Below are 13262 nucleotides of genomic sequence, written 5' to 3' on the forward strand. Positions count from 1 at the left end.
AGAGTATCAAATTAAAAACCAATGCATACAGAGTGGCCAAAATTAGTGGGGAATTAGAAGATTGGGAAAGCTTTTAAAAACAACAAAGAGCTACTAAGAAAGCAATAAAAGAAAGAAAGATAGATTATGAAAGTAAACTAGCACAAAATATAAATACTGATAGTAAAATTTTTACAAATATATAAAACAGAAAAGAGTGGCTAAAGTAAACGTTGGACCCTTAGAAGACAAGAAGGAGTATTTAATAACTGGAAACAAGGAAATGGCTGATGCATTAAACACGTTATTTGTATTGGTCTTCACAGTGGAGGACATAAATAGCATACTAATAATTGATGGTTATGGGACTGTAGAGGGTGAGGACCTTAAAACGATCACCATTACTAAAGAGGTAGTGCTTGGTAGGCTAATGGGACTAAAGATAGATAAGTCCCCGGGTCCAGATGGAATGCATCCCAGGGTACTAAAAGAAACGGCAGAAGTAATAGCAGATACTTTAGTTGTAATTTATCAAAATTCGCTGGACTCTGGGGAGGTGCCAGCTGATTGGAAAACAGCTAATGTAACACCACTGTTTAAAAAGGGAGGTAGACAAAAGGTGGGTAACTGCAGACCGGTTAGCTTAACACCCGTAGTTGGGAAAATGCTGGAATCTATCATTAAGGAAGAAATAGTCGGATACCTGGAAAAGAGTGGTTCAATCAAGCAGATGCAGCACGGATTCATGAAGGGGAAGTCATGTTTGAGAATTTACTGGATTTTTATGAAGATGTAACAAGTGCAGTTGACAGAGGGGAACTGGTGGATGTGGTGTTTTTAGATTTCCAGAAGGCATTCAATAAGGTGCCTCACAAAAGGTTGCTGCATAAGATAAAGGTACACAGAGTTGGGGGGTAAAGTGTTAGCGTGGATTGAGGATTGGCTATCTAACAGAAAGCAGAGAGTTGAAATAAATGGATGCTTTTCCGGTTGGCAGTTGGTGACTAGCGATGTGCCGCAGGAATTGGTGCTGGGGCTTCAACTGTTTACCGTATACATAGTCCCTCCTCCAGGTTGTCAGGTAGGGTAACAAAGTTTGCGGATGACACAAAGTATGAGTGGGAAAGCAAATTGCGTGGAAGACACAGTCTGCAGAGAGATTTGAATAGGCTAACTGAGTGGGCAAAGATCTGGCAGATGGAGTATAATGTTGGCATGTTTGAGGTTATCCACTTTTGGAAGGAATAATGGTAAAATGGACTATTATTTAAATGGTGAAAAATATGCATGAATCGCAAAAACTCAGTCTGCAGATGCAGCAGGTGATCAAGAAGGTAAATGGGATGTTGGCCTTTATCGCGAGGGGAATGGAGTATAAAAGCAGGGAGGTCTTGCTGCAATTGTACAAGGCACTGGTGAGGCCGCAACTAGAGTGCTGTGTGCAGTTTTGGTCCCCTTATTTGCAAAAGGATATATTAGCCTTGGAGGGAGTGCAGAGAAGGTTCACCAGATTGATTCCAGAGATGAGGGGGTTAGATTATGAGGAGAGATTGAATAGACTGGGCCTGTACTCATTGGAGTTTAGAAGGCTGAGGGGCAATCTTATAGAGATATATAAGATAATGAAGTGGCTAGACAGGGTAGAAGCAGTGAGATTATTTCCACTTAGAAAGGAAACAAGAACTAGAGGGCACAGCCTCAAAATAAGGGGGAGTCAATTTAGAACAGAGTTGAGGAGAAACTTCTTCTCCCAGAGGGTAGTGAATCTTTGGAATTCTCTGCCCATTGAAGCAGTGGAGGCTACCTCGTTAAATGTGTTTACGTCACAGGTAGATAGATTTCTGACCAATAAGGGAATTAAGGGTTATGGGGAGCAGGTGGGTAAGTGGAACTGAACCACTATCAGATCAGCCATGATCTTATTGAATGGCAGGACAGGCTCAAGGGGCTAGATGGCCTACTCCTATTTCTTATGTAGAGGGCATAAGTTTAAGATGAGAGGGGAGAGATACAAAAAGGGTCCAGAGGCGCAATTTTTTCACACAGAGATTGATGAGTGTCTGGAATGAACTGCCAGAGGTGGGTACAATTTTGTCTTTTAAAAAGCATCAGACAGTTACATGAGTAAGATGAGTTTAGAGGGAGATGGGCCAAACACAGTCAGTTAGGACCAGTTTAATGGTTTAAAAAAAAAAGGGTAACATAGACAAGTTGGGCCAAAGGGCTGTTTCCATACTATGAATCTTTATGACTCTATAAGTGTTCACAATCTTTGAGGGAACAGTTATACTGAACACAACCCTGACTGTGAATTCTCTCTTCACTTTCGAGAGAACATGGTCAATACGCCTAACTAGCACATCTTTTGGACTGTGGGAGGAAACTGGAGCACCTGGGAGGAAACCCACGCAGACATGGGGAGAATGTCCTAGACAGTCACCCAAGTTGGGATTGAACATCGTGTCTCTGGTGTTGTGAGGCAGCAGTGCTACCCACTGTGCCAACGTCCTGCAAGCAAACCCTCTTTCTACCTTAAGAAACTACCTACTTTCAGATAAGTCAGTGTGTGGTCAGAGAGTAAGACCAGAAAGATGTGGAGTGAACACCCTCTTTCTTCACTGATTCTGGAAGCTGGTGCACTGCCTGTTTTTGACCAGCTGTGTGCAGTAGGCAGTGTCTTGAATATCAACACAGCAGGGCTAACTCTAGAGGAAAAGATTGAAATCAGCCAAGAACACTGCTAAATCAAATTGATCTAGAATCTCAAAAGAACATTGATTCAAGCTTGAATCAATCCAAGCTATCATTCTACAGGATCCATGAACAATTTACTTTTATTTGGACTCAAACAATTTAGTGTATCCTCCCTCTTTGTGACCAACTTCCCTGTGTATGTCTGTCTGAACTCTCGAATGGATTTGAGAGTGGGAATTGTAGAGGTCTAACAAAGGTAGGGGTTACTGGGCAACCCATCACATGTTTTGCAGCGACGGGGTGGTATATATATTTATATGTACATATCTGGCTACAAGAGATCAGAAGCTAGGAATTCTGTGGACAGGGGCTCAACTTCTGACTCCCCAAATCCTGTTCACCAACTTACCTGGTCTGGCCTATACGTGACTCCAGATCTTCAGCAATGTGGTTGACTCTCAACTGGCCTCCAAGGGGAAGTAGGGATGGGCAATAAATGCTGATGTGGAGATGCCAGCATTGGACTGGGGTAAACACAATAAGAAGTCTCACAACACCTGGTTAAAGTGAACTTTCCACTCACCTGACGAAGGAACAGCATTCCGAAAGCTTGTGGGTTTACTATCAAATGGACTTGTTGGACTTTAACCTGGTGTTGAGAGACTTCTTACAAGAAATGCTGGCCAGCCAGCAGCACCCATGTCCCATAAATGAATAAAAAGGTTTGCCTCAAGCCACACAATGTCCTGGCATGGAAACTGTATCACCATTTCTTTGAGTCTAAGTCAAAATCCTGAAACATCCTCCCTGACAGAAGTGTGGGTGTATTGACACCACCTGGATTGCAGTGGTTCAAGAAGGCAGCTCACCATTACCTTTTTCAAGGGGCAATTGGAAATGGGCAACAACATATAACCTAGTCAGCAACGACCATATCCTCCAAAAAGGTATCTTTTAAAAATGACCTTCTGAGAGAAGAAATTTTGCCTCAGCTCAATCCTAAATGTACAACTCTATTTTTAAAAGGCCCCTTATCTCAAAATAATTGTTGCAAATGTTATATGACCAGCTACACTTGCTGGTATTTTTCACAAGAAGAGCAAGGGGCAGGGATCTGATTCAAACTCTGTCACAGGCCCACCACGTGGGGGGGGGGAAAAAAGCAGTCTCAGAATGGAGCTCCACTGTGTAACAGAACGGCTCATAATGATAAAGCTCAGCTTCCTTCAAGACTGTGACTCTCCCAGGCTTTCCAGCTCTCTCTGCTACTTATTTACACCAATGTCGATCAGATTTCACTTCTAAGGAACATATTGCTCTGTAACTGGAAAGATTGCAGCTGCTGTTACTGGTGGATGAGTAACGCAGTGATATTTTTGCTTGAGAGACTTGTTGATGTTTAAGACATGAGCATCTCTATATCTTGTTTTCAGTATTATAGCCTTCCATTGTTTGCTGGAGCAGACGAGTGAAGGAGCAGAGAGAGAGCTAAGATTTTACCTGTTAAAAACCTGTTTAAAATAAGTTTAAAGCACTTTGTTCTTTGTAGAACTGTTTAAAGCATTTATTTTATTGTATTTACTGCTTTAAGAATTCTGAGGGAGTGTTTAGAAAGAGTTGTGGACCAGCCTGCTTTAAATCAGCGCCAGGTTTAAAAGGAGGCCTGGTGTAGACGGCGGGCAGCGTCTGAGCGGGCAGCGGAGTGAGAGGGAAGCTGAGTGAGTTAATAGGGCTTAATATCAAAAAGGGCTTGAAGGAAAAAAGGCCAGGTGAGTTTGTTTGAAAAAACAAGGAAAAAAAAAAATTTTTTCTCAAACCTACTACAGTGAATAATGGAGGGGCATGTGATGTGTGGTTTCTGTATGATGTGGGAACTGGTGGACCCCAGGGTCCTCCCCAGTGACCATGTCTGCAGTAAGTGCAGGTTGCTGGAGGAGCTCCAGCTCAGGGTAAATGAGCTGGCCTCTGAGCTACAGACACTGAGGCTCATCAGGGGGAGAGAGGGTGCCATTGTCAATGGGGTGCAAGTGACATCCACCCCCCCTAGACTGGCTAACTCTAAGGGTCAGGGACAAGAGGGGGCCGCTGGGAGGAGGAAGGGGGGTGAGGAGCGGAGACCTCAGCCTCTTAATCTGCAAAACAGGTTTGAGGTTCTTGCTTCCAGTCTGGAAGAGGACGAGGCAGGTGAGGTTGGTGAGCAAATTGCACACGGTACAGTGATGCAGCAGGACATAGGCAAAAAGAAGGGGAAAAGGAACGCAGTAGTAATTGGGGACAGTGGGGTGAAGGGTATTGACACTGTCCTTTGTCACAATGACAAAGTGCACAGAAGGGTGTGTTGTCTGCCTGGTGCTCGGGTACAGGATGTCGCAGCTGGGCTGCAGAGGAACCTGGAGTGGGAGGGTGAGAATCCGGTCGTTGTGGTACATGTGGGTGCCAATGACGTAGGCAAAGTGCGGACTGAGGATCTGGTGAGGGAGTATGAGAAACTGGGAATGGAATTAAAAAGTAGAACCGACAAGGTGGTCATCTCTGGGCTACTGCCTGAACCGTGTGCAGACGGGCGTAGGGTTGACAGGATTAAGGAAATGAATGGGTGGCTCAGGGATTGGTGTGGGAGGAATGGGTTTGAATTTATGGGGCATTGGCACCAGTATTGGGGTAGGTGGGATCTGTTCGGGCAGGATGGGGTTGGTCTGAACCGTGCTGGGACCAGAGTGCTGGCGAATCGAGTAAAGAGGACTGTAGACAGGGCTTTAAACTAATTGGGGGGGGGGGGGGGGGGAGGGTGCGAGGGTAGGTGACCTTACGAGGTCTAAAGTTAAGGAGAGGGTACAGGTAAGGGAAGAGGCCGAGGATGTCCCAATAATAGAGGGAGTAGGGGGCATGAGTATGGTTGGTGGCGTTACGGCAAATAGGGTCCAGGTGAAGGCTGGGATGAAAGCGCTTTATCTGAATGCACGAAGCATTCGGAATAAAGTGGATGAGCTGGTGGCACAGATCGACACAAATGGATACGATCTGGTGGCCATTACAGAGACGTGGCTGCAAGGTGACAGGGACTGGGAGCTGAATGTCCAGGGCTATCAAGTGTTTAGGAAGGATAGGCGGGAGGGAAAAGGGGGGGGGGGGGGAGCATAGCTCTGCTGATTAAGGATAGCATCAAGGTGGTAGCAAGGGATGATATTGGAGCCAAGGAGCAGAACGTGGAATCGTTGTGGGTAGAGATTAGGAACAGCAAAGGGAGGAAGACGCTGGTGGGTGTCGTCTATAGGCCCCCGAATAATGATCTGGAGGTGGGGCGGGCTGTTAACGTGCAAATAAGTGCAGCGTGCAGGAATGGGACGGCCGTAGTTATGGGGGATTTCAATCTGCGTATTGATTGGTCGACCCATGTTGGACACGGTGGGCTCGAGGAGGAGTTCTTGGAATGCTGCCGGGATAATTTCCTTGAACAGTGTGTGTTGGAGCCGACGAGGGAGCGAGCTATCTTGGATCTGGTGCTATGTAATGAGGCGGGTAGAATTAGGGACCTTGCAGTGAAGGATCCTCTTGGAGAGAGTGATCATTGCATGGTGGAGTTTCTGGTGCAGATGGAGGAGGAGAAAGTGGGTTCCCGGACACGCGTCCTTTGTTTGAATAGAGGGGAGTACGGTAGGATGAGAGAAGAATTGGCGAATGTGGACTGGGGGAGTGCATTGGAGGGAGGGTCTGCTGAGGAGCAGTGGAGGATCTTTAAGGAGATCTTTCTTGGTGCTCAGCAGAAATTTATTCCGATGGTCAAAAAGGACTGTAGGAGGAGAGGTAATAAGCCGTGGATAACGAAGGAGGTGAAGGAAAGTGTTAAATTAAAAGTGGAGGAATTTAGAGTAGCTAAGAGTAGTGGGCGAGAAGAGGATTGGGAGAGGTTTAAACGTCAACAAAGATTGACAAAGAAGTTGATAAAGGAGGGTAGGAGGAACTATGAAGCTGGGCTAGCGCTTAATATAAAAAAGGATAGCAAGAGTTTTTATAAATATATAAAAAGGAAGAGGCTGGCTAGGGTGAACGTTGGTCCTTTAGAGGATGAGAAAGGGGACCTAGTGGTAGGGGATGGGGATATGGCTAAGGTATTGAATAACTTTTTTGTTTCTGTCTTCACGGAGGAGGACGTGAATAATTTGCCGGGTGTTAGCGATGGAAAGGTGGTAGGAATGGAGGGTCTTAATGACATTACTGTTACTAGAGAGGCGGTGCTCGACAGACTGGAGGGGCTGATTGTGGACAAGTCCCCAGGACTGGATGGAATGCATCCGAGGGTTCTGAAAGAAATGGCGGAGGTTATAGTGGATGCATTGGTGGTTATTTTCCAGACATCGCTGGATTCCGGGGAAGTGCCGGAAGATTGGAAAACGGCTAATGTTACGCTGTTGTTTAAGAAGGGTGCCAGGCAAAAGGCAGGGAATTATAGGCCAGTTAGTTTAACGTCTGTGGTAGGTAAAATGTTAGAATCCGTCATTAAGGAGGAAATTGCGAGGCATCTTGAAGGGAATTGCTTGATAGAGCAGACGCAGCACGGTTTCATTAAAGGGAAGTCATGTCTGACAAATTTACTGGAGTTCTATGAGGATGTGTCTAGGGCGGTGGATAGAGGAGAGCCGGTGGATGTGGTCTTTCTGGATTTTCAGAAGGCGTTTGACAAAGTACCTCATAAGAGGTTATTGCAGAAGGTCAGGGGACATGGAGTTGGGGGTAGGGTGTTAGCGTGGATAGAGGATTGGTTGTCAAATAGGAGGCAGAGAGTGGGGGTCAACGGGTGTTATTCGGATTGGCGGATGGTGACTAGTGGAGTGCCCCAGGGGTCGGTGCTGGGGCCTCAGCTTTTTACCATTTATATAGATGATCTGGAGGAGGGAACCGAGTGTAGGGTGTCGAAATTTGCGGATGACACCAAGATTGGGGGAACGGCAAATTGTGCGGAGGGTGTGGAGAGTCTGCAGAAGGATCTAGATAGGCTGGGCGAATGGGCCAGGAAATGGCAAATGGAATTTAATGTTGGCAAGTGTGAGGTGGTCCACTTTGGAAGGAAGAATGGTAGGAAGGACTATTACTTACGTGGCGAAAAACTGCAGCAGGCGACGGTGCAGAGGGACCTCGGGGTCCTTGTGCATGAGTCGCAAAAACCCAGCTTGCAGGTGCAGCAGGTGGTCAGGAAGGCGAATGGGATGCTGGCCTTCATAGCGAAGGGGATTGAATATAAAAGTAGGGAGGTCTTGCTGCAGCTGTATAGGGCATTGGTGAGGCCGCAGCTGGAGTACTGTGTGCAGTTTTGGGCGCCGCACCTGCGCAAAGATACTTTGGCCTTGGAGGGAGTGCAGAGGAGGTTTACTAGGCTGATGCCGGAGTTGAGGGGGTTGAGCTATGAGGAGAGGCTGAATAAACTAGGCTTGTACTCGTTAGAGTTTAGAAGAATGAGGGGAGATCTCATTGAGACATATAAGATGATGAATGGGATGGATAGGATAGAGGTGGAGAGACTCTTCCCGCTCAAAAAAGACAGTAGGACTAGGGGGCACAGCCTCAAGATAAAGGGGGGGGGGGGCATTTTAGAACGGAGTTGAGGAGGAACTTCTTCACTCAAAGGGTGGTGAATCTCTGGAATTCTCTACCCGTTGAAGTGGTGGAGGCTGCCTCGCTAAATATTTTCAAGAAGCGGGTTGATGGGTTTTTGATAAGAGAGGGGATTAAGGGTTATGGGGAGAGGGCCGGAAAGTGGAACTGAGCCACGACAGATCAGCCATGATCTTATTGAATGGTGGGGCAGGCTCGAAGGGCCAGATGGCCTACTCCTGCTCCTATTTCTTATGTTCTTATGTTCTTATGTAATGCATATCCATGCCTCTACCTCATTCTCACTTATCAGAGAATGAAGAGTATACAAGGCCACTAATTTTAATTTCTTGATGAAGCTGCAGCACAGCTAGCTGACATTTCAAAGTAACCATTTTCATTCCAGGAACATGTGCTAAAAATAGTGATTGACAGAGAAAGCACTATAAAAACAACTATAAGACCCACACGTTACCAGGAACTACATGAAGAGTCAGAGTCACTGAATTACATGGTTGAACTGCTTATAGGGATGTGGAACTCCAGATCATTGTCAATCTCAACATAAAAAGTTTGCCCTCACATTTCTTGCTCAAAATCTTAAACATTTGGCCTATAGACCTTGTATCATCAGCTAGTCATAGAATCCCTACAGTGCAGAAGGAGGACATTCAGCTCATCGAGTCTGCACTGACTCTGACAGAACATTATACCCAGCCCTCCCCCGCCTCCTCACCTACACATCATGGGACAATATACCATGGCCAATCGACCAAATCTGTACATCTTTGTTGTGTGGGAGGAAACCAGAGCACCTGGGGGAAACCCACATACAAATAGCTAAGTCATAATGTAAGAGCCATGGATAGAGAATTGTATAATGGGCCAAGAAAAAAAAGAGTTAATTTATTTGTCACAAATAAGCCTTTCATTAACATTGCAATGAAGTTACTGCAAAATTCCCCTAGTCGCCACACTCCAGCGCCTGTTCGGGTCAATGCACCTAACAATAGTGAGATGTGATAAAGATTCTTCTTCAGGTCGGCGAATTGTAACCAATGGGGTTCCACAGGGATCAGTGCTGGCATCACAACTATTTACTATTTGGAGGGAGGAAGCAACTGTACTGTAGCCAAATATACAGACGACACAAAAATAGGCGGAAAAGCAAGTTGCAAGTGGGATCAAACGGTTTTCAAACAACAGTGAGAGACCTTTTGCAAGATTCACAAACAGTTGTTCACAAGTCCCCAAAGCCTGTCTTTCAGCATAACCAGCTCCGTGTGGGGCTGATTACCATATTGAAATCTGAATTTCAGTATGATTAGCGGGCTCAGGATGGTGGTCTCTGGGCCTGTCAGCCTCTGACAGATTGGCACGTGCGCAGTGGCCCACTCAGCACTATGTTTCTGACTTTTCAGGTGGGATGAGGCCCCGCCGCCTCCATTTAGCAGTGCAAATCCCACCAAGGCACTCAGTGATACCTGAACAAATCTCTGATACTCTGTGTAAGTACTCCCAAAGAACAGGAAGAAAATTCTCCCTTTTTCCTGCCTATTGGGCACTGAGGGATTCTATCCTACTCAGCGGGAGTCACTTATAGATTCCCTAACAGTAACCGTACTGCAGAGCATGGTATTCATAGAACATAGAACATAACAGCGCAGAACAGGCCCTTCGGCCCACAATGTTGCGCCGACCAGCTTTTTAAAAAAAAACAACAACACTAACCCACTAATCTAAACCAATCCCATTTCGTCCATAAACCTATCCACAGATCTCTTAAACGCCCCCAAACTAGGCGCATTTACAACTGCAGCTGGCAGGGCATTCCAGTCCCTCACCACCCTCTGGGTAAAGAACCTACCCCTGACATCAGTCCTATAACTACCCCCCCTTAATTTAAAGCCGTGCCCCCTCGTGCTAGCTTTCTCCATCCTAGGAAAAAGGCTATCACTATCTACCCTGTCTAAACCTCTAATCATCTTATATGTTTCAATAAGGTCCCCTCTTAGCCGCCTTCTTTCCAGCGAAAACAACCCCAAATCCCTCAGTCTCTCCTCATAGGACCTCCCCACCATACCAGGCAACATCCTGGTAAACCTCCTCTGCACCCTCTCCAAAGCCTCTACATCCTTCCTGTAATGTGGGGACCAGAACTGCACACAATACTCCAAGTGCGGCCGCACAGAGTTGTGTACAGTTGCATCATGACGCTGCGACTCCTAAATTCAATCCCCCTACCAATAAACGCCAAGACACCGTATGCCTTCTTAACAACCTTATCTACTTGATTCCCAACTTTCAGGGATTATGTACACATACACCTAGATCCCTCTGCTCCTCCACACTATTCAAAGTCTTCCCGTTAGCCCTATACTTGACACATCTGTTATTCTTACCGAAATGAATTACCTCACACTTCTCCACATTAAACTCCATCCGCCACCTCGCGGCCCAGCTCTGCAACCTTTCTAAGTCACCCTGCAAACTATGACACCCTTCCTCACAATCTACCACACCTCCGACTTTGGTGTCATCAGCAAACTTACTAATCCACCCAACTGTACCCTCATCCAGATCATTAATAAAAATTACAAACAGCAGTGGCCCCAAAACAGATCCCTGAGGCACACCACTCGTAACCGAACTCCATGACGAATATTTACCATCAACCACCACCCTCTGTCTCCTATCTGCTAGCCAATTCCTGATCCAATTACCTAGATCACCCCCAATCCCATACATCTGCATTTTCTGCAGAAGCCTACCATGGTGAACCTTATCAAACGCCTTACTAAAATCCATATACACCACGTCAACTGCCTTACCCCTATCCACCTCTTTGGTCACTTTCTCAAAAAACTCAATAAGGTTAGTAAGGCACAACCTACCCGCTACAAAACCATGCTGACTGTCTCTAATCAATTCATTACTCTCCAAATAACTATAAATCCTGTCTCTAATAATCCTTTCCAAAACCTTACCCACCACAGAAGTAAGACTCACCGGTCTATAATTCCCAGGGAAGTCTCTTCTCCCCTTCTTAAACAATGGGACAACATTTGCTGTCCTCCAATCTTCCGGTACTATACCAGAGACCAACGACGACCTAAAGATCAGAGCCAGAGGAACAAAATTATAGCGGTTGTGAAAAAGATACAGAAAATGATCATGGGTAAATTTAATCTATGTATAAATTTGATTGGCAAATCCGATTTTCATAGGTAGCCTGAAACATGAACCCACAGATTGTTTTCAGGATAGTTTCTTACAGTGACACATTTTAACACTAACCACAGAATTGATTTATAATTGTCACATGAATGGGTATACAGTGAAAACTATTGTTTATTGCACGCTTTACAAAGCATAAGGTACATAGAGGAAGAAGGAAAGGAGAGAGTGCAGAATATATTGTGAGAATGTAACCAATGATAACAAAAGTTAAAAGATGCAACTGAAGAATTCCTTCTCTAGATGAACATACAGTGTCACAGTAATTGCTTAATATAAGGCAAGTCCATTCAAAGTCTGATGGCAGCAGGGAAGAAGCTGTTCTTGAGTCGGTTGGTAAGAGACGTCAGATTTTTGTATCATTTTCCTGATGAAAGGTGGTGGAAGAGAGTATGTCCAGGGTGTGAACATGTTAATTATGTTGGCTGTTTTCCCAAGACAGCAGGAAGTGTAGACAGAGTCAATGAACAGGAGACTGGTTTGCATGATGGATTGGGCTACATTCACAACCCTTTATAATTTCTTGCAGTCTGGACGGAACAGGAGCCATACCAAGGTGTGATACAACCAGAAAGAATGTTTTCTATGGAGCATCTGTAAAAGTTGGTGAGAGTCATAGCAGACATGCCAAATGTCCTTAGTCTTCTGAAAAAGTAGAGGTGTTGGTGGGTGTTAACATCCACACCCACAGCCTGGGCTGGGTTTTTGTAGGTCTGGAGCACTGACTTGAATTATTGTAAGCCATGGATGCAGCCCTTCTCTTTACTTTAATAAAGGACCATTTTATCAGCCTTGGTGAGGTTAGTACACTTTGTTTAAATTTAAACCAGGCAGGTTGACTCTGGTTAATGTATTTCCATAAGGAATGTAATAGGGAATGTCTGTCCCTGAGACTTTGTTATTGAAAAAAGTGCAATGTGTCGACATGCTCCTTCTGTTTCTGCAGCATAGGACTGCATGTGAATATATGTTGCTTCTTAAAGATATCAGAGCGCCACACAGTGAGTCTGATAATCTGACACCAGTGGTGTGCCTCAGGGATCGGTGTTGGATCCACTGTTTTTTTGTCATTTACATTAATGATTTGGATGAGAATTTAGTAGGCATGGTTAGTAAGTCTGCAAATGACATCAAGACTGGTGGCATAGTGGACAGTGAAGAAGGTTATCTAGGATTGCAATGGAATCTTGATCAATTGGGCCAGTGGACTAACAAATGGCAGATGGAGTTTAATTTAGATAAAGGTGAGGTGATGCATTTTGGTCAATCGAACAAGGACATGACTTACTTAGTTAGTTAGTGGTAGGGCATTGGGGACAGTTATAGAATAAAGAGACCTAGGGACGCAGGTTCATAGCTCCTTAAAAGTGGAGTCACACATGGACAGAGTGGTGAAGAACGCATTCGGCATGCTTGGTTTCATTGGTCAGAACATTGAATACAGGATTGGGATGTCTTGTTGACATTGTACAAGACATTGGTAAGGTCACACTTGGAATAGGGTGACCAATACTGGTCACCCTATTATAGAAAGGAAATTAAATTAGAATGAGTGCAGAAAAGATTCACTAGGATGCTGCTTGTACTTGACAGTTTGAGTAATAAGGAGAGGCTGGGACTTTATTTTCTAGAGTGTAAGAGGCTTAGGTGTGACCTTATGGAGGTCTATAAAATACTGAGGGGCATAGATCAGCTGGATAGTCAATATCTTTTCCCCAGGGTAGGGGAGTCTAAAATTAGAGGGGAGAAAGGTATCTGCTAGA

The sequence above is a fragment of the Carcharhinus amblyrhynchos genome, chromosome 5 (genome assembly GCF_965287045.1).
Source record: "Carcharhinus amblyrhynchos chromosome 5, sCarAmb.v2.hapA, whole genome shotgun sequence".
Classification (NCBI taxonomy): Eukaryota; Metazoa; Chordata; class Chondrichthyes; order Carcharhiniformes; family Carcharhinidae; genus Carcharhinus; species Carcharhinus amblyrhynchos.